The 20,300-nt window shown below is 43.1% G+C and overlaps 1 protein-coding gene across 2 annotated transcripts in view; it reads right to left on the bottom strand.

Moving 5' to 3' along the window:
* The window catches only part of LOC122528252, a 52,573-nt gene that overhangs the window by 16,880 nt on the left and 15,393 nt on the right, over positions 1-20,300 (bottom strand). The window lies entirely within an intron of this gene.

Below are 20,300 nucleotides of genomic sequence, written 5' to 3'. Positions count from 1 at the left end.
TCGTGCATACATTCCATTCGTGAACCGTTCGTGAACCACAGCGACGCGAGCAACGAAATCGAAAACGTCGGCGCCGAATTTTCGTAATCGGCGTGGCCGTAACGGCGCGGACGATGTTTCATCAGGAACGAAGACAACGAAGCAACGAGCGAGATGCGTTGCGTTTGGTAGTGGTTGCGGTGCCAGTTTGTTACCAGCTAAATAGCATGCTATCGTTGAAAATGGTTTCTACGTTCCACCATTGTTTTCGCCTGCCGGCGGATTCGATTATCCCACTAAAGCTTTCTGGCACAATTTCATCGTGGGACCGTGCCACTGCTGGAACGACGAATTGATTTGTTGGAAAACGTGACTTACGCCATTCCTTGTTGTACTTTCGACGTGAGAATACGTGCCTGTACAATAACGCTGTACCGCCCGGCTTGTTCTATGTAAATCCTTTTCCACGTCGCGTCGTTAGCGACCGTGTAACAAATATATCGCCAGAGATACCGGGGATTCAAGTGTCAAAATTTAATTGGCTGGCATTAATTAATCCTCTAGACACGGTCAATTTTTATGTTTTTTTTTTTTTTTTTGTAGACAATCACAATACTTATATAGAGCTTCATTACAAGTTAAAATTAGTAAAAAGAAGGGAAAATGTTCTTATTTTAACACTAGAACTACCGACTTACGTAAGAAATTTCCGTCAGAGACGTTAAAATGAAACAATAACTTTTTATCTATATATTTTACAAAAAAAAAAAAAATCATTTCAATCTCTAAAAATGCACTGTTTCGTATCTACAAAGTTTCGAAGAAAAATTATAAATTGGTCGTTTTGATCACTTTGGTAGTTCTAGTGTTGTATAATAATACTTTTGGTCAATAATTGTTGATATTTTCTTTCGTAGACAATCACAAGGAATATTTATATCCCTTTATTGTAGGTTTGAAGCAAATGAAAAATGAACAAAGGAAAAGGAAACTGTTCTTATTGGTTAACAATACTTTCCGATTCCAAATTAAAGCGCGGGTGTTGAATTTGTTAAGGAAACAACGAAAAACGAGAAAGCGACGAAACACGGGGAACACTGTACGAATCGAAAGTCGTGAGTTCGTTCTCCTCTTTATTTTCCCCGATTTTTCCCCCAATTGCCGGTCGAAAGCGATAGAAACCCACGTGCATCGGAAGCATTCTGGGTCAACGTTTTTGCGCTCGACGGAGCTACAAGGCGCGGTGAAACCATGAAACGCTCATGTGTTTCCTTGCCTTCCCATGTGCGGCGATGGAATAACAACGCGCAGTTGCATAATTGTCATTAGGCCACGGCGCGCATCTGACAATCTGGCGAGCGAATTTTTGTAATTCGACGTGGAGGACGCGGAGAATGAGAGAGAGAGAGAGAGAGAGAGAGAGAGAGAGAGAATTAAGCAACCGTAATTGGAAACACCGATTGTATCGAAGCTGCCAGCCTCGGGTAATAACCTCGTGTACAGACGGGCGGTCGGTCACCGGGAATGCGTCTAATTAGATCAAGACCGGTTGATCGAGTCACCACCGATCGGAAATCAAATTCTTTCGCAAGTTCAACACGCCCTTATTGTCCAACGAGACGGGAGAGAGAGAGAACTTCTCTGTCCGATAAAGTAATATTGGCCGGCGAGAAAGCCTGAGAGAAACGAGAATCGTTTCGGCAACCCTTGCCTTCCAGCGACGAGCACAACTGAATTTTTTTTTCACGACCAAGTCCACCACGGTCTTGGAGATTAAAATTCTCTCTTTATGGCGATCCCTTGAGACTTGTCGTACGACTTTTTTTCTCTCTCTTTCTCTCTCGCTGTTTTGCCGAATTCCGAATAACAAAAAAATTCAAGAAATCCCAACATTCTCCGCTGCTCCGAAGATCAATAAAATAACGATGAAAAAAATTGTACAGCAAGTTTTAAGGGATCGGTTGTAAAGGGAGGGTGGATATAGATCTAGTCGTGGAAAAGATTTCCCAATGCTTTTGTAGCCGTTTGGATTTTTGCAAATTTCCAGAATAAAAATGTCTTGTTTTCCTTACACTCGTTTACGTGACGTGAGGAAAACAAGAAAGAAGAAAAAACGAACTCAAGGCTGTCAAAATGGAGTCTCTCCACGCCTTAAAATGAAATTAAATCGATTGTCGCATTATTTTTTTCAAAATATCGACAATTTTTCATCGTTGATTGATCCAGTAATAATATATATATATATATATATATATATATATATAAATAATTTAATAATACTCTTCGCTGTGAATGCTTCCAATTTTGCAAGTGTCGTGCATCGAGGGTTCGTTGCACGTCAAAAATTATCTTCCACAGTACGACGATGTGAAAAATTAACAGCGTGATTTACAACCGCCCGCGTTAATTGAAATTACACGGAATTGTGGAAACTGGGCGCGCGATTAATCAGCCCTTGGCAAACGGACAACAAAAACAGATGCAATCCAATTCCCACCCAAATTACTTTTACTTCAACCGTGCTCCGTCGATAGGCCAACCTTTGCTGAATCCCGGCGTACATGAATCACGCTCTTATTTCGTAATGCGAGAAAGGCGTGTGTAAATTCTAAACCAGGCCAACGGCTATCACCGCCATGATCGTCGTAATCAATCACGAGAGAATTACACGCCTATTCGATTGGTTATCATGGAACACGTCGACGATGGCGCGCACGAGGGCAACGTCGCCGGGGCAAGGAAATCGCTGCTCTTCCCGGTGTCATTGAAAGTATCGACTAGCCGCGACGAAGGTCAGCCGGGAAAACTCGAAATCGAGGATGAAAGTGAGCTCTCCTCGCGGGCGGAGCGAGGCACGCGTCGTCCTTGACGTAAGAATATAGGCCAGGAGGAGCGACAAAAGCGAGCATTCCGACGAATATCCTGGTACCGTTCTCTCGATCGACCTTCTTCTCACTCGGCGGCCTTGCTGCAGCGACAAGGTCGACGTCCTTGCCGACGCCAGCCGATCCTCCAATTTTTTGCGATCCTCCTCTCTCGAGCACGATCCAAAATTTCGCCGAAAATACGATTCTTGCAAGAAACGCGACGTTGCGCTGGAATGCTCATCGCTCATTGCATCGATCTACCCCGCGGCGTGTATCCCTTCTACTGTAATCGATTTCGCGGAGAGGAATCCTCCTCTAAGATTCTTGCCGGATCTCGGACGATTCTGACATTTGCCTGCTCGCAAAGTAAAGTGTAATGCGAGCGTCACGGCCGACGACGTTGGGGGAGGTGCACCAGACGAGTTCTGGAGAGGCGAGTTAATATTTGTCCCGCGCGAATGCTAGACAGACACTTCGGCCGCGATGAATTAAATGTCAAACGCGTGGCCCCATCTTCAACGGGCGTCAATAATGTTTCGTCGTTCACCTTACGAATAGACAAGCAGGTACACGCCTTGGAATTTGTTTCATTACCCGACCTTCGACGTTGATTCTTTCCAACAGAGTTGGTAACGAGGAAATGAAACGAAGTCCGAAGAGAAATTTATCTCGCTTGTTAACTTTCCGCCTACTGTGCCGGGAATTGCTTGTGTTAGTGATCGCACTAACGCATCATGCGGCTGTGTGCCACGTGTTTGCCAAATTGCCGAAGACGAAAAAAGGGAGAAAGACGTGTGCAGCAAATCGAAGCAATTTTTCCAAGATATTAATTTATTTAAAAAATTTTTTCAAAATATTAATATTATTTTCAATATTATTTCAAAGTTTATTTTATATTTTAGTGTTTTTGTTATTGTTTTAGTATTTTAGTATTTAGTATTTAATAATATTTCGTTTGTATTATTTTCTTTAATATTTAGTAGTTTATATTATTTTTGTATTTATTATTTAGATTTTAGTTTTCAGCACTGTTTTAATATTTTACTATTTTTTTATTAATTTACTGTTTTTATTATTATTTTTGTTCTTTTTATTACTTTTCCCGTTGCTTCTATTTATTGACGCAATGTCTTCATTCCCAACGAGCAATCTTTCTTTGTCTCCTTTTTCACAACACGTTCTTGACAGCGAATGACATAAATGTATAGTAAATATATATAACTTTATTATTCATGTGACTATTATTTGTTCCTTATACTCCTACATGTTCCTATATGAGTCGGGTGTCTCTCACTGCGTTGGTACAATATCAGCGAAGACCGTCACTCTGTACAGTATCGGTAAATCCTAAATATTTATTAGTGGGATATCGTGTGGGTCAAAATGACTCCGGCACAGGACGCTGAGCTTCAGTAGTCGGAGGATTAAATAGATCGGCGATGAAAAATGTATTAAAAATTCCACGCGGAATGGAAACCGTGATCCAGTAATTTACGTTGGGTATTTATACTTTTGCATATTTGTTCACGTTGCATGCATTTTTGCACATTCACGTTTCCCATAAAATACCGTATTACCATGAAACGTCTATTTGTTAGCACTCGAGTCGAAAGGTGTTGAAAGGTGTTCACGCGTGTTCGTTAAAATCTCGATAATGGCGAATAAACGATGGAGTGGCTGTTGAGACACTGAAAAATTACAAAACTCGGTTGAAAAAACAGTCGGAACCGGCCGTTTCGTAAGAGCTGCGGTTTTCGGCGGACTCTTTCTTTTTTTTCTTTTTTTTTTTGTGAGAGAGACACTCGTTGAATTTTCACATGCCGAAGGGGTGGTAGGTGGCGAAGAGAGGCGGGAGAGTAATCCGTGGATGTAAAGTTACACCATTCAGCCTTATTGAATGTTGCAGAAATGTGAGAACTGTATTACCCCGCGGGTCTCATTATCGCTCAACAATAAAGCCATCCTGGAGAGGAACGCCTCTCGTTCGACGCGTAGCTGAGAAATAGCGTGGATTGCGTGCCACGCTAATTAGCCCGGCAAGTGCGTGCCTGAACGAACGCGCTTTGCATCGGAAGCTGTTTCACCTCGATCCTCGATTTCAAATCGTTAACGACCGGCCGGAGTAATTGGCAGGGCCGTGAAACAAACCTGTACTTCAAACGGCGCACGCTCGCGTTTGAAATTCTCGAGTTTCGCGGCGTATCGTCTAGGACCGGCATTGCATCGGAGACGCCAATTTGCTCGGAACGAAAGCGGGAATGCAGCAGCGGCCGAAGGAGTCAACGTCGTTCAATTCTAAACGGATTATAGAAATTGGCGAGTACGCGTGTATTCACGCGCAATTAACGCCGGTAGCTGGTAATTTGAGTAATCACAACGTACGTTGCCGGCCGTTCGAACGTAATTCGCGAAGGATAAAATCATCGTCGGTAGAAAACCAACAGAGGCAGCGAGACAAGTGTTCCTAAACGCGTGTCGTAAAACCGGCAATCTCGCCGTGTCTACTTGGTTGGCAGTCGAGGCGATAATAGTCGAAATTTAGAATAGAGATCGCTTCTAGCTGCCGACATTACCGTGCAAATTCGTCCGTGCCAACTAACGAGCCAGCTAACACGCCGTAACACGACGTTTGCCATCTGTAACGAACCTCGACAGTTCGTAAATTACGTAATTACGATAATCTGTCGGCGAGGGGCGAAGAACGAAGCTGGTTAACCAGGTGTATCGTTCCGCGATTCGCGAAAATCGTGAATTATCGACGGCACGGCGAATTTCAAGCCGAACCGTCGATCGACTGAACGAGGCAAATATCGTAGCGACAACCCTAATGACATCGTTCGCATCGCCTATGCTCAGTACCTGAAAATCATACGTTCCTGGGATCGTTGTATCACGCAACATGTTGCTGGCTCGTGCGAACCGAGACGAATCAAGGGAACGTTCTTCGTTCTTCGAAACGCTACCGCGAATTTCTCGCGTCCCGTAAATTACGCGAATCTTTTTTTTCTGGAAGGCTGGAGGGCGATACGTTCGCGCATCGGAAGAAGGGCTGGCGAGAACGATCCGCGTTCGCAGTTCCAAGGCAACAAACGTCGCCGAACCACTCGATAAATCAGTGACGGCGAACCTTTTTTGAGGAGTAGGTCAAATTTTGTTCATTACTTTTTTTAGTACTAGCTCGTTGGTCACTAAATTAGTGGCGTCACTTGGAAAGGGGGAGGATGGTTAAAAACTACTTTTTTTTTTTTGGTTCTCACTTTTATAATATTCTAAAAAGTTTACGTTTCCTTTTTGTTTTACAACTTTTACTTTTGCAAGTGAAGAGCAAAAAGAGAAATGTCGACGTCGAAAAATTGATATAAAAGGGGTGACATCATGCCCAGTCACCCCTGCACTATACATTAGATATATATACTTTATTTCTTAATATTTTTTATCGTCTGTTCTCTCTTTTATTATATAAAAAACTAGCAAAGCTACCCATTCTGAGAATGGAATCTAGTGTGTTTTCTAGTGTTTATTACGTCTGTTTAATCGTAAGCGCTATATAAAATTTTTTGGACACAACTAACTCATATAACATTTAAGACTTAAAATACCTATATGTATACATAACCAAGTCGTAAGTCCTCCATAAAACACAATTATGCATTTATCTCTCACTTTTAAGCTCGAACCGAACACTTGTAATTATCTTAACATTTTTTTGAAAAGAGGGGTTCGAAAAATTCCTTTATATATATGATGATAAGTTTATAAAAATCAACGCGTGGGTCATTGTCTGACCCGCGGGTCATAGGTTCGCCATCATTGCCATAAATCATGGCACCGCGGTTTTCTAAGGCGTTCCGAGTGGAAGTTCGCGATGCGAAAAACCGCGGGGCGAGGAAAGAATCGGCTTACGAAGCTAAGAGAAGTGAAAGTCATACGAACGGTTACACGAGGGAACGACAGAGAGAGAGAGAGAGAGAGAGAGAGAGAAAGAAAGAGAGAGAGAGAGCGAGAGTGGAAGAAAGGGAACGCGGGAAGGAGACAGGCGAGGAAAGAAGAGCGAGCGAGAGAGGGCATGATAAAAGAGCTGGCGAGTGAATGAGTGAAAGTGAGTTGGAATACCGAAGCGGGGCTTTAAAACTGGAACACCGCTTGCATAATATCAGGACAGTTTAAACAGTTAAAGGCGCGTGCATGTTCGCGGGTTACCGCGTGTCCACCTTGCCTTCGTTTTGTCAAACATATTGCACGGGAATTCGTTTAGAAATTCAAGCCGGAACGGCCATTTTCCGCGCTCGTTTCTATCGACGCTGTGAACAGATCGATATACTTCCGGTATATGCGTGGCCCGCGCGCCATTTGCAATTTCAATACGACATTGCGTAATTGACCACCGTGTAGCGTATCGACGAAATATTGTCTTTTCTTCGTTGGAGGTAGACGTAACACGCCGGTCGTTAGAGCTTATTGTACCACCGGAGTTTTCCCATGATTAATAAAGGTTCCGCAGAGTTACGGCAAATTAAATGCCTTCGCTCGCTGTATTGCATGCAGCGTGAAGCGGCAATTACAGCTACGATCCCGAATCACGTCTGCACTGTAATGTAGCAACCTCATGGCAACGTTATATCACAAGCACACCCAAGGAGTCCCATTAAGTCGCATGCCGAATAAAACCGCGCGGTCGCGGAATTACAAGATTATTAAATCTGGCTGGTCTACGTTAAATTCTAATCCAAAGCGTTTCAATTCTCTGTCTCGCAGGTTGCTCTCGTCGCATGCGAGACAGTTTTCTGCCTTCTCTGTTGAATAATACCGCTGGATGAGTGACTTGGAACTTTTTTCCCCCGTGGCTCATGGCGCTATCGAATGTTCCGGGGCCACAATCCTGGAATAATCTGATTGCTTCCTAGCGAGAGCATTGCTTGATGATCGAATTAACCGCGCGCACGATTACCGCCGAGCCGGTTTCATTTAGGATCGGTCACGCGTCTAATTACGCAAAGGAAAGTGTACAATTATCATAGAGACACGTAATCCCGAGTTTTTCGTCGCCACGTGCAACGAATCCTGTCCTCCTCGCTTGCCGTCTGTGGAATGTTCTCCCGCTAACAGGAGCTCTCAACGTTAACATTGCAACTAATTTAGACAATTTGGGTGGTATTGAAACGTCGATGGTGGAATTTCAAATTTCGCAGTATTTTATATATGGTGACTACCAAAAGATCACTTTTGCTACATCGTTGGAGTAGACTGTAGTGAAATAATCTTTCGATTAAATTAATTCCAAGTGAATTCTCTTGTTTTACAAGTTCTCAACGTTCACTAATTGAAACTAATTTGCCAAAATTTTTGGGTGGTACTTGGATGTCGATGGTCGCATATATAGCGACTACCAAAAGATTACTTTTATCGAATAAAATAATTTTCTGATCAAGTCAATACATACAAGACAGCCTGTAAAATGTAAAATATCGTGAAAATTTTTTCATTTGGTCAATACGTGATTAATGAAGTTAATTAAAGAAAATTTTGATTAATACTTTGGTCAGTTATTTGGACATAAATCCTCTGTGTTTATAAAAATTAAAACAAACGGATTGAGAAACGATAACACTCGCATCAACTCCGATCGTAAATCAAGCTGGAAAGGAAGGCTCCATCGTCGATAAATGACACCGTTTACAAATTGAAGATAATTAACGAAATCGAGCGCCGACTTATACCGATTTCTACGCGGAAGCGCAACCGAAGCGCGTTTGCATCAATTTCACGATACAATTTCGAAGCGTGCTCGCTCTATCAGCTCTAGCTGTTAGCGGTCCCACCGATCAACACGTTCGGATTTCTCTTTCTGATATAGTTTCCCCCCGTGACCCGAGCACCCGTGCGGATTTCGCAATCTCGAATCGTTGTACACGCCGGCAAAAAGAGGAGTTCGCGAATCGAGCGAACAGCGTGGAAAACACGAGTCCTATCGGTCTCGTCGGCAACTCATTTCGAGACAGGTGGAACACGAGTAAGCACGATTCGAGCTGCCTCGTGATTTGCCTCGACGTTTCATTGCCAGTCACGTGAACGACAGACGTATATACCGTTAATTTCGATGTTCCGCGTGCGTCCGGCATCCAATCAGAATGTTGAATTTCGCGCGATCGAGCATTTGCCATTAGGAAAAATCAAAAAGTGTTCCAAGCACTGCCTTCCTACCTTCCTATGATAAATCTCGGGGAGATTATGCGGTTCGTTTGATGCACTTCCGACTTCTACAGAGAGGAAAAGAAGGAGAGAGGAAGAGAGAGAGAGAGAGTGACTACGTGCCACTGTTGAGTGGTTGTATTTATTACGCTTTGGTTCGCAATAAATTAACGCTAGAACTACCGAGGATAATAAGTCCGCAAAATTATAAGACACTTTGATAATTCTAGCCAGAGACTGGAAACCGAAATATTTTGAAATTCAGGTATTATACCCAGAGACTGAAAACCGAAATATTTTGAAATTCAGGTATTATACCCAGAAACTGAAACCGAAGTATTGTGAAGTTTGGGTATTATACCCAGAAACTGAAACCAAAATATTGTGAAGGTTGGGTATTATACTCAAAAACTGAAACCGAAATATTGTGAGATAATACCTATGAGTAATACCTATTATACCGGTATTTGCTTTTCTATTATCGTAGTATAACTGCTATTTGGGAAATCAATTTTAATACCGTTATAAGACGGTCATTTTCACACGTTTTAATGTCCACAATGGTAAAAATACTGAAATATATACCGGTACGGTATCTCTTTACTGACGAAAACATATTTTTCATTTTCTATGTACAGTGACTCATTAATATTTGGACATCATGCTATTCAAAATATTGTTGTGGATTTCGATTGTTTGTAATAGTAAATTTGAATTAACTTTTTAATAATATAATAGAACATTCATTATAGTTTATAGTAACATAAATCTTATTTATTTATTGCACATACTTTTCTTAATATCAAACAACAAGCTGAACTATGTCGAAATGTAGCGTGGCAAAAATATTCGGACATTTGAAGTACTACAATATTTGAACCTGAAAATTGTTAACATAAATAATAATTAATATTTTATTAGGTAGCCCTTAACATCTGCTAGCCGCTAATATGAATAAAATAAAAGAAAACTCATAAGAAAGCTAACAAAAATAAACAAAGTGTACATAAGCGTCGTCAAATTTACTATCGGCAGCTTTGTGAAAACATTTAATCATTGTCTTCTTTTCCTTTTCTAATATGTTAATATTTTATTTACCGATATTATACCGAAATACATTTACCTAACATCATTTTGATAGCATCATACCGGCATTTGCACCATTTCGGTTTCATGAAACGTAATCGAATAGTAACATAAAAATACTGGTATTTTACCGTAATACTGATTCGGTCTCTGGTTCTAGCGTTAAGAACAGAATCATTTCCGCGTCGATTTCATGAATATTCGTCGTACGCCCGGGCCAACTGGGAAACCCAACGAATATCTACGGTTCTTTTTACCTTTCTTTGCGTGACTTCGGCGACCGATTTAACCACTTGCGCCGGCAACTGGTTCGCGGACCATAACGAGCGACCGAACCGTATACAATAATTCGTCGCTTTCCTTTTGAACTCGTTGGTATGACGTCACTGGATTATAAATAGATATAAAATAAGTGACAATATATCAAAATATATTTAAAACTGAGGAAATATTGCAATTTTGGGGCAAGGAATTCTCGACGTCATTCTACCGCAAGAGGTTAAGCGGCGTATCGAAACGTGACCGCGTAGACTCTCGCTCTACTCAGCCCGGCAGAGTCACGGATCAAACATGCGACTGATCATCGTAACGAAACGATTTGATTTAACACAGCGTGTCCCAAGAAACGCGTGTGAATCACGCAGACGTTCTCCGAGGACAGGGAGAGATCCGTTTATCTAGGAAGGATGGCAGATAAAAGGATTGGGCAATCCGCAACGAAGTGGAAACGGCTGGATTCGGTGAAACGTCCGGTTTCTCGCGACCTTTCTCGTTATTAAACGACGGAGAACGGCCTCGAATCTGGCAAGAAGCTGGTGGAAAACGAGAAAACACATCGCGAAGATGTGCATCGCGCTGTATCTCCGCGCGTGGACGTTGTTGCGTGTGCTGGGAGGATGCAAGATACATAGTTTGCGCAATTGTCTGACGATCGAGCCACGTGTACGGATTAGGTGAGAATTAAAGCTTTCGACATTGAGAGGACGAGTGAAAGGTGGAAACGTTCCGTGACGATTAACGTCGATAAGTGTCGTGCGACTGCGAAAACGACGAACGCGCGGCCGCGCTCACCGATAATTAACAACAATTCCACGAGTATTGTATCAACGGGTGGTGAGCAATTAAATTCGTAATGCCGGCGTGAGCACAATTGCGAGATGAAACGTGACGACCGGGCGAATAACTGGCCGACCCAGTTTCTATAGTTCGCGTGGACCAATTACGCTCGCCGAAGGAAAACTTTCTTGGTGGAATTTCTCTCTCGAAAGCGATACAGTTTCCCGACGCTGTACGATCGCTGTACGCTGTTTTCGTAATGCTTACGTTTTCATTCGCGAACCACGAATATACAGCGTGTCCATGAAGTCTCTTTACAATTTGAAAAAAATTTATCACAAAGTCAAATGAAATCGAATATCGTCTTGATGTGCTTTAATAAAGTGCAACTACTAGTGCCCATATAGAGGTGTATTAAATGAGATGAGAAAAACTTAAATATATACGTCTCATTTTGTAATAATTTCCACTATGTCTGTCATTTCATTTGCCTTTGTAATAAATTTTTGAAATTGCAAAGAGACTTTATGGACACACTGTACGCCTGTACTGGACCTTGGTGGTTTTCAAAATTTTCTTTCAAATATTCACAAAGGAGGAGCCTGCTCAAGCGACTGTTTAGCAAAAAGCAAGGACAACGTGCGCCGTTTGCGCGACGGCCGAACAGGTGTTAACAGATTCCGATACGCAAGCCGTGATCGTGCAACGACAAAGAGGCGACCTCGATGGTTGTGCCATCGCGATCGTGGAAACCGTTTTCTAGCAAGATCGAGGGGGATTCCCTCAGCTGGAATCGGAGACCTCAGCCGTATCGTAAGACCCGTGTATCCTCGGGTGAAAGAGAGTTTACAAGGCCGCGAGCTTCTTGGTCAAGTGAATCGGTGTTTCTAGTCGCGCGTCTTAGTGTGTGGATGCAATCGGTTAACGGTGTCTCATGGCAAGAAGACCGTACGTACGGCCTTAAAGGTGAAAAGAAGCGCTCGAATTTGTTTTCTGAATTTTTTCGAAGCTTCGAACTCGACGTTTGAACTCGCGGTGAAATTGTTTTTTTACCTAACGCACGGCGTTAAATAACATGATACAAATTTGATGGAAGCGCGCTTTCGTAACGTGCGGACGACATAAATAAATTGTGCAGGCTCGATCGAGGTGATTTAGCAAAGTGAGCCGGGTGAAGTTTCTCGAATCGACGTTATCGAAGTTTCCTATGCCGATCGATCGTTTAATCGTATATCTTTCACAAGTCTCCGTTAGTTGCCAGCTACCGAAACTATCGTGTAATTAAATCATTCCTTTCAACGTTAACTGGCAAATGAAATTTCCGAATCGGCTGTTAACCACATGTATTTAACTCCTTGGCCTACGCGCTATCTCCCGATTGCGCGGGCCATAGTAAACAAAAAGGTCGGTCGCGCGCCGAGCCATTCAGCTGTTCAGCCGTGTGCCTAAACTTCGATTCCTGCGTATTGTTAATTACGCAAATTCTTTACCACGAGTCAGACTCGTGGTTTTCGCTTATGGCACAAATTCGTTACCATGAGTCTCACTCGTAGTTGTAGGCCAAAGGGTTAACCCGGGATTACTCATCTGGGGGTCTAGTGCAGGTACATCTCGGCATTAGACCCGCACGTGGGTAATCCCGGGTTAATCGTTTCGCGTTTGAAGAGGGAAACGTCTCGTCATACAATGTGATAATGCGTAAGACAAGACAATTGAAATTAATTGAAATGAAATTAACTAACTAAAATGAAAATACAGGTTTAAATTAAAAATACAAAGGGGAGGAGAAACGAAGAGAAGATAGAAGATTTATTCGAATTATTTCATTCATCTCGAGTTTTTAGTATCACGTGGCGAGACATCTCGATATTAACCTCTTGCGCTCGAATGACGTGCCAATTTTTTGTTCGAGAATTGTAATTTTCTCAGTTTTAAGTACATTTAAGTAAAACAAAATAGGCAAAGCAAATAATAAATTGATTACTTCTCAATAACTTCTATGCAGTGATATCGTACCGACCAGTTCAAAAAAAAAAGCGACGAATCATTGTATAAAGGTTTCGGTCACTCGTTATGGTCCGCAATCGGTTGCCAGCGCAAGTGGTTGAAGATTGACGTGAAAGTAAAGAGTTCGTTCGATTCACAACGAAAAAGTACACCCATTGCCCTCGAAGGTTACAAAGAAGTTAGAAAACGATCGGCTCGAATTCCCACGTGGCGGACTGGCCAATTAGAACGTCGCGTTATCGAACGATTGCTCGGATCGACCAGAGTTATTAACCGAGGACGCAACAGTGCAAACGTGACTCACTGCAGATGTGACGTGCGCGGTCGAAAGCGCATTTTGCGAAATGAAATTTTACAATCGCGGAGCGCCGCCGTGGGATAGGCCGCGCTCCCCTTACACTTTTGCCTGTGATTAATCGCCGGTTTCAGTGGAAAAACCGCGTCTGTTCGCAGGGCTACTTGCAGGGCTATTATATACGTCAGATACACACGAGCATGTAATGCTAACCACAGTGAACGCCCCTAGCTCCGATCCTGAATCCTGTGGATCACTCGGGTACACCCACTCACGATTCACCTGGTCCCTCAGCGTTATTAAAGATACCTCGACCTCCTCGGTATTCGTATCTCGATCCCACGATCTTCCGCCTTCTCCCCTTCTTTATCTTTTGTATCACTTTCTCTCTCTCTCTCTGCTCAAGCAGCGACCGAGTCTCTCAAGACCGGAAGATGAATCGTTGATTCGTGGTTGATCGCGTGGGCAGTCGACTCGCCGAATGTATTCAAACAGGTCCTTAACCTTCTTAAATCGTCAAGTAGATGAATCGTCGACAGATCGTCGTGAAAGTGTTCAGCTGGAGCTGCTGGTTAATAACTTGCATGGAAGTACCTGTTGCGCTGGATGCGGAAGAGACAGGCAGTTACCGATCTGCAAAGCAGCGGCGATTCGCGCTTAATTAAAGGCTCTACGTACGAAAGGGGCGTACGTGGAGCTGCCGTTTTCTCGAAATGATAGCGTTGTTTGTCGAGACGGCGAACAATCTGTGTGTGTAGTCGATGGTACGAACCCTGTACAGTCGATTGTTTAACCTTGCAATTCAGGTTATGCAAAAATCGCGCGAGAGGGAGAACGTAGAAAGCGGTTGCCTCGTTAAGCACAATTATTCCGTTCCGTACGAACACGCGATTAATTACTGTGCCTCGAGATCGGTATCGAAACGTACGTTGCATCAACCAAAACAATTCGGAGGGAATACTCTACTTTGCGACGCGAGAGAAAGAGAGAAGGCAAACAAAAGGTTACGGAAGGTTTCAAACTTCCGCGACGGTGTTAACACGGTGTCGATCTAAAGGCACGATGAAATAGCTTTTAGCAGAACGAAATTATCTACGAAACGAACTCGACGATTGAATTCGCTTTCATTTGAACGAAAAATAGTGGTGGTAGCGAGAGTTGTACTCATATGAATTTCGATTGTACAAATCGTTCGTCCATCCAACGAGTTCACTTGCCGATCCTCGCGTTGGCATTATCGCCAGCAAAACCTTTTCTCCAGAAAACCTTTCCGGCACAATTTCTAGTTCCGATGCCGTGTAGATTCGATCGTGACATGCAAGACAACCGTGGAAATGTACCGTTCGGCCGTGAAGGTTACGCAGTTACAGGGGTGTGTGCAAGCAACGTGTTTAACCTTTGCTATTTCGATCGGCGCGCAGCAACGAGTTAGAAAGGCGCGACAGGCGCGGTGGGGGCACGGTGTTCGTTTCAAAATTTCCCGAAGCCGATTCCCACACGTGTGCCTGTCCCAATTTTCGTCTCGCGTCGCAGACAAAGCGAAACGCACGGCCGCCGCACTGCTCTCGTAGTTTCCTCTACGAAATTTGCATGAGATTCGCAATAGAATCCTTTTATCTCTCTCTCTCTCTCTCTCTCTCTCTCTCTCTCTCTCTCTCTCTCTGATGTTAACTCTCGATCAATTCGTGGCATCGTGAATCACGATGCTAATATCGATACTAGATCCAGATAGTGGTACGTACACTGTACTCTATCTAGGGAGGGAGGGAGAGAGAAAAATTCCGAACAATGACGAGTATCTCGCGCGAATCTTCGAGGTAACTGCCCGTAAATTTGAGACACTTATTTCCATTGTGAAAAGACGAGGACAAAGAAAAGGGGGGGGGGGGGGGGAGGAGGAATGGAATGGTGGGTGTCAAAACGTGACTAGTCCTTGCCTTTCTATTCGCGAGTCGAAACGAAACCACTTTGCGAAATTCTACGCTCTCAGTAGAGTAAGATGGCACAAGAGCGATGAAGCAAGTGGAAAAGGGTGGCAGTGGTCAGACGTGATCTCCCGCGCGCTCATGCAGCGAGCCTGAGCAGAAATACTCGTGGTCTTTTCGATTCGTTGTGCCAATTTTGAAGGGTAAATATTGAAAATTCTTGAAGGTATTAATGGCCGTGCATGCTGAAACAATTAACGTTGCAAGATTTTTGATATACCACAGGGGTACGAATCGTTCGAAGCTGCAAGGCGCCAAACGATTTGAAGAAATTCAACGTTCACTCCAAGTATAAACTGCTATTGTACACAGAGTTTCGACATCGATCTCGTGTTAACCAAGCCAGCAACTACATCGAGCTACGTGGGCATCAACTCGTACTACCTGATTTCGATAAAGTGGCGCTTAACCGTCGATCCGATTTACAAGTATCGTTCCCACCTTTGGATATCTTACGTCATCGTTGTTCAAGTACATCTTTCTACTGTTCGTAGATAATATCTCTTTTCAACGTGGAAATTTCTTTTCCTTCTTGACGAATGTAGAGGGCGATCTTCCAGATTGAAGAAATATTATAAGAATCCACAACATTTGACTAACTCCTATCGTGGATTATCAAATTAAAATAAAATAACAAATTTCCCTGAAAAGATTAAAAGGCTGCCATATCACTCTATTCTAATGATTCTACATTTAAAATTTTCATTCTTAGATTAATATAATAAGGGTATCCTAGTTTATTATTTAATTTTTATATAGTTTAATGTATAAATTTATATTATTAATATTAGTTTAAATTTCACCTAAAATTAATAAATTTAATATAATAAAATTTATAAATTATTAATTTACAATATAAGTTGCTGGCACTTTAATTCATCATTATTAATTTTAATTCCCCTATTTAATTTTCATTAAATTATAATAGAATTTTTTATTAATTTCGCCATATATATATATTTGGTTAATTGTAGTTGTATTATTGATTAAATTAATATTTTACATATAATTTATTTATATTAAATATATATATATATATATTTAATTACAATTATATTTCATTTGTATTATTAATATTAATAATTCATTTAGAATCAAAATTTAATATGCCAATTTACATTAAATATAAAGTATATGATAAAATAAAAATTGAAGGAGCCCCGAGAGTACTCTTTCAAAACGTGGTTAGACACCACGATATAAAGACGTAAAGTGACATTACAGATTCTCGATACGGCGCGTTAACGTGCCGTCGAAACGTCCACGAGGGCATTTTCCATGAGAATATTCCCGTGTGCATTAACTAGCCACGAACGTCCGCGAAGGTTTCGAAAGCGTTTGGTCTCACTCTCGCTATCGCGGGCCGGGCATACCGTTATCTTTTTCGCGCTCGATATCCGATACGGTACGCTGCACACCCACGTACGTAAACGCTCGGCTCGAAGTGAAACCGTATGTGTGTGTGTGTGTGTGTGTGTGTGTGTGTGTGTGTGTGTGCGGGAACGGGGTACGTAATGAGGTGAACGGTTCCAAGAGACAGACAGATAGACACACACCGAGCGCGTGTGCCTTCGTCTCCTTTTCACTTGGTCGGCGTGTTCCACACTCTGATCTCAAGTCCGAAACACTGAAAGAGACATAGAGAAAGAGAGAGAGACATATATATATATATATATATATATATATAGAGAGAGAGAGAGAGACCTTGTTAACATTTAGTAATCATCGAACAGTTGGAGGGCTGTGGCTCGTTTCGCGGAAACCGGAGAAGAGTAACTTCGCGACGTAGAGCGGCTCGTTCCTGACCCGGATATCACTGAACGCAACGAGCATCGTTACGTGGCGCCCGTTGTTTCGTCATTCATAATACCAGGCCGATCTTGGATGCTTTCGGTGTCTCCGTCGCGTAGCGGGATAACCGCCACGCGTGGAAAACAAAAGACGTTTAGGGGACTTTCTTAGGGAAAGCGGCCGGTCATACCGTTTCACGTACGAAACGAAAATTAACCGTTGCAACTGGTCGGTTATTACAGTCGCCGGATCCTAAACATTACCTCTCTCTTTCTCGCGATTAATACGCGTAGTCTAGCTCGGGCTAACTCGCCGCTACACACGTATGTATGTATATCTATTCAGGCTGTCTGTTCAACGTTGCCGCGAATTCGTTTGTAGCCAATCGGTAGAAAATCAGCAGTTCGATGTTATCTGCGACAGCGATCGAACTGGTAATAATATCTGTTCACCTCTATTCGCGGTTTCCCAACAGACACTTCCCCTCATTCAGATATCCCCGATCGATCTGATCTATCTGCCGTCCCAATTAATTTTCGGCACGCGCAACGCTCATTGTGTTCAAACGCTGTGAAGGCTAGGAAAGCTAACTTGGCCTGTTGGCCAACAGCTTTAGCCAGATATCGTTGATTTAAGGTGAGGCAACTGATGGCAACTGCAGATCGTTGGAGCAGCGAATAGAGGAGGTTTTCATCCTCGTCTTGTTAATACATTCGCCCCGCCTTTCCCGTCGCGTTCCCGTCAAGTCGTGGAAGTCAGTGCACCCACGTAATCGACGTGGTGCACGCCCACATACGTCTTTCGAGTTTCTGACCAGCCGCTGCCTCGTGTAACGAGGTGTAACGGTTTGTACGCGTTCGATCTTGGTTTTCACAGTTTCCGAATCAGCTGACCACTCCACTCCGGTGGAATGACGGAGATTAACTGTGCCTATTCGCTTATAGCGTATTATCGATCGGCCGCTCGGAATGTTTCGTTAACAAGCGTGATACAGACACAAAGGAATTCGAGCAAGTGCAATTTGCCGGGGCGAGTGACATGCCGAACGCAAATGATGAAAGGCATTCTCACGGGCCGATTTCAACGGCGTTTGGAGCTAACGTTGTTGATTCGTGTAATTTATATAATTTGAACGAAAGAACAAATTCAACAAATAGATAAATAAACGATCGAATTTTGTTTTCTGATTTATTTCACCCACGAGAGAAGAGAGTCCAAGAATTCGTCTGCCGATCTGTTTGATCTCGAACTAGTACATAGTTCGCTTGCACTGGCAAACTGATTGCGGACCATAACGAGCGACCAAACCGTATACAATTCTTCGCTTTTTTTTTTTTTAACTCGTCGGTATGATATCACTGGATAGAAATTATTAGAGAAGTAACATTGAGTTGTTTTACTTAAATACACTTAAAACTGAGAAAATATTACAATTTTGGAACAAAAAATTCTCGACGTCGTTCCAGAACAAGAGGTTAAATTAATGAATCGACGAAGAACGAATTAGTAGTTGAATTAATTAAATTGATGCGACCATACGCGCAGAAATTTCCTTTTTAAGCGAATCGAAGGGAGGCTATTATTAGCGGTTATTATTTTTACGTAACTCGAGTCTTGTTGTCTCGTCGAGTTGGTTGAGAAAGGTGTTCATTCATCGAAGGGGGTACGTACCCAGATACGTATCGTTTGCGTGTAATTTGAGACTAACCGAGGCAGAAAGTGTCCGGATAATCGTATTATCTCGTGCACCGTGCAACGCAAAATGACATTTTCTTTTTTTTTCTTTTCGTTGCCTCTCGACTTCTCCTGAAAAGGCTCACTGCGCGCACAGTGAGAGCAGTCGTTATGCAAGAAGAATACTCGGCCAACTCGTACGTTGAAACAATCGTCTCGTTCTACCGAACGCTGCTTGGACAATCAATCGTTAAACAATTAAAGCATCTCTTTCGGTAAATTTAACTCCACCTTCGGACGCGATTTCTTTTGCGTGCAAGCTCTGCAAAAGCATGGTCGAGATCAAACGAAAAACCAGTTCTACGCATATCAGACGTAATTCCAGCGCGTCGTTTCCACGGAAAAGGAAAGTACGCATCATCGTTACATCGAACATCATCATCGGGCAAAAATTGCGCAAGCGTTACGTAAATTTTCAATGACGTTCCATTCAGCTGACCCCCGATGCGACCAAGAAACTGTACGTGTTCCCCCGTGCACGTGCAGGCCAACGTTTTCCAAAAGAGCAGATCGGATCCTGGGAATTCGATGGCATTCACTCTTCTACGTAAACTAGAATGGCGCGGCGACTAACGTAAGAAACGTTCCTCTTTCTACTCGCGATTCTTTGCCCGCGATTCGCTTTGCTTTCGTTTATCCCTGTTTCTCGTATTAATAACGTTACGCGGTGGCTCGTCGAGTTGCACAATCGAACGCTGAATCGTTTCCAGGAGCCCGTTTTGCCGAGCGATTAAGCAGAGCGTGCAGGCGACGACGACGACACAAAAGGCTTCGCCGTGACGAAACCGGCTCGCGATCGAGAGCGCGATCGTGCGCTGAAAAATAGATCAAAGTCACGCGAGCCTGGCGTGGATCATGCGCACGATTCGACCCGTTTCCAAATCGGCGACGACCTTCGCGAGGAACAAAAGCCTCCGAACGTTGGCGACATCCGCTTTCGTTCGTTCCGCGTCACAACTCCGTCATAACTCCACGCCACGAGAGTCATTATCATATCGTTATCGGCACACACGTCACACCGGTTGCCCCTCAATTGGATCGGCGAGAGCGATTACGAAACAGCGGCAACGCGACTGGAAATCAAATGGTCGGAGTCGTTCGCGAGAATTAGAGCGTCTCCGGTCCCTCGATGGGAGACCTATCGATCTGTTGCCAACTTCCGCTTTCTCGCGGTGTCCGTTTGGCGAGAGAGCGCCTCTCGATCGTGAAACGTGATTTTTTTCGAATTTAGGAAGAACGTGGGAGGATTGAGAAAGACGAGGAGATCAATTTCACAGTCGTGAACACGATTACCAGCCCGTGCTCCGCAAA

Source organism: Frieseomelitta varia, unplaced genomic scaffold, assembly GCF_011392965.1.
Source record: "Frieseomelitta varia isolate USP_RPSP 00005682 unplaced genomic scaffold, Fvar_1.2 scaffold_247, whole genome shotgun sequence".
Classification (NCBI taxonomy): domain Eukaryota; kingdom Metazoa; phylum Arthropoda; class Insecta; order Hymenoptera; family Apidae; genus Frieseomelitta; species Frieseomelitta varia.
This window is presented reverse-complemented; position numbering and strand designations above follow the sequence as displayed.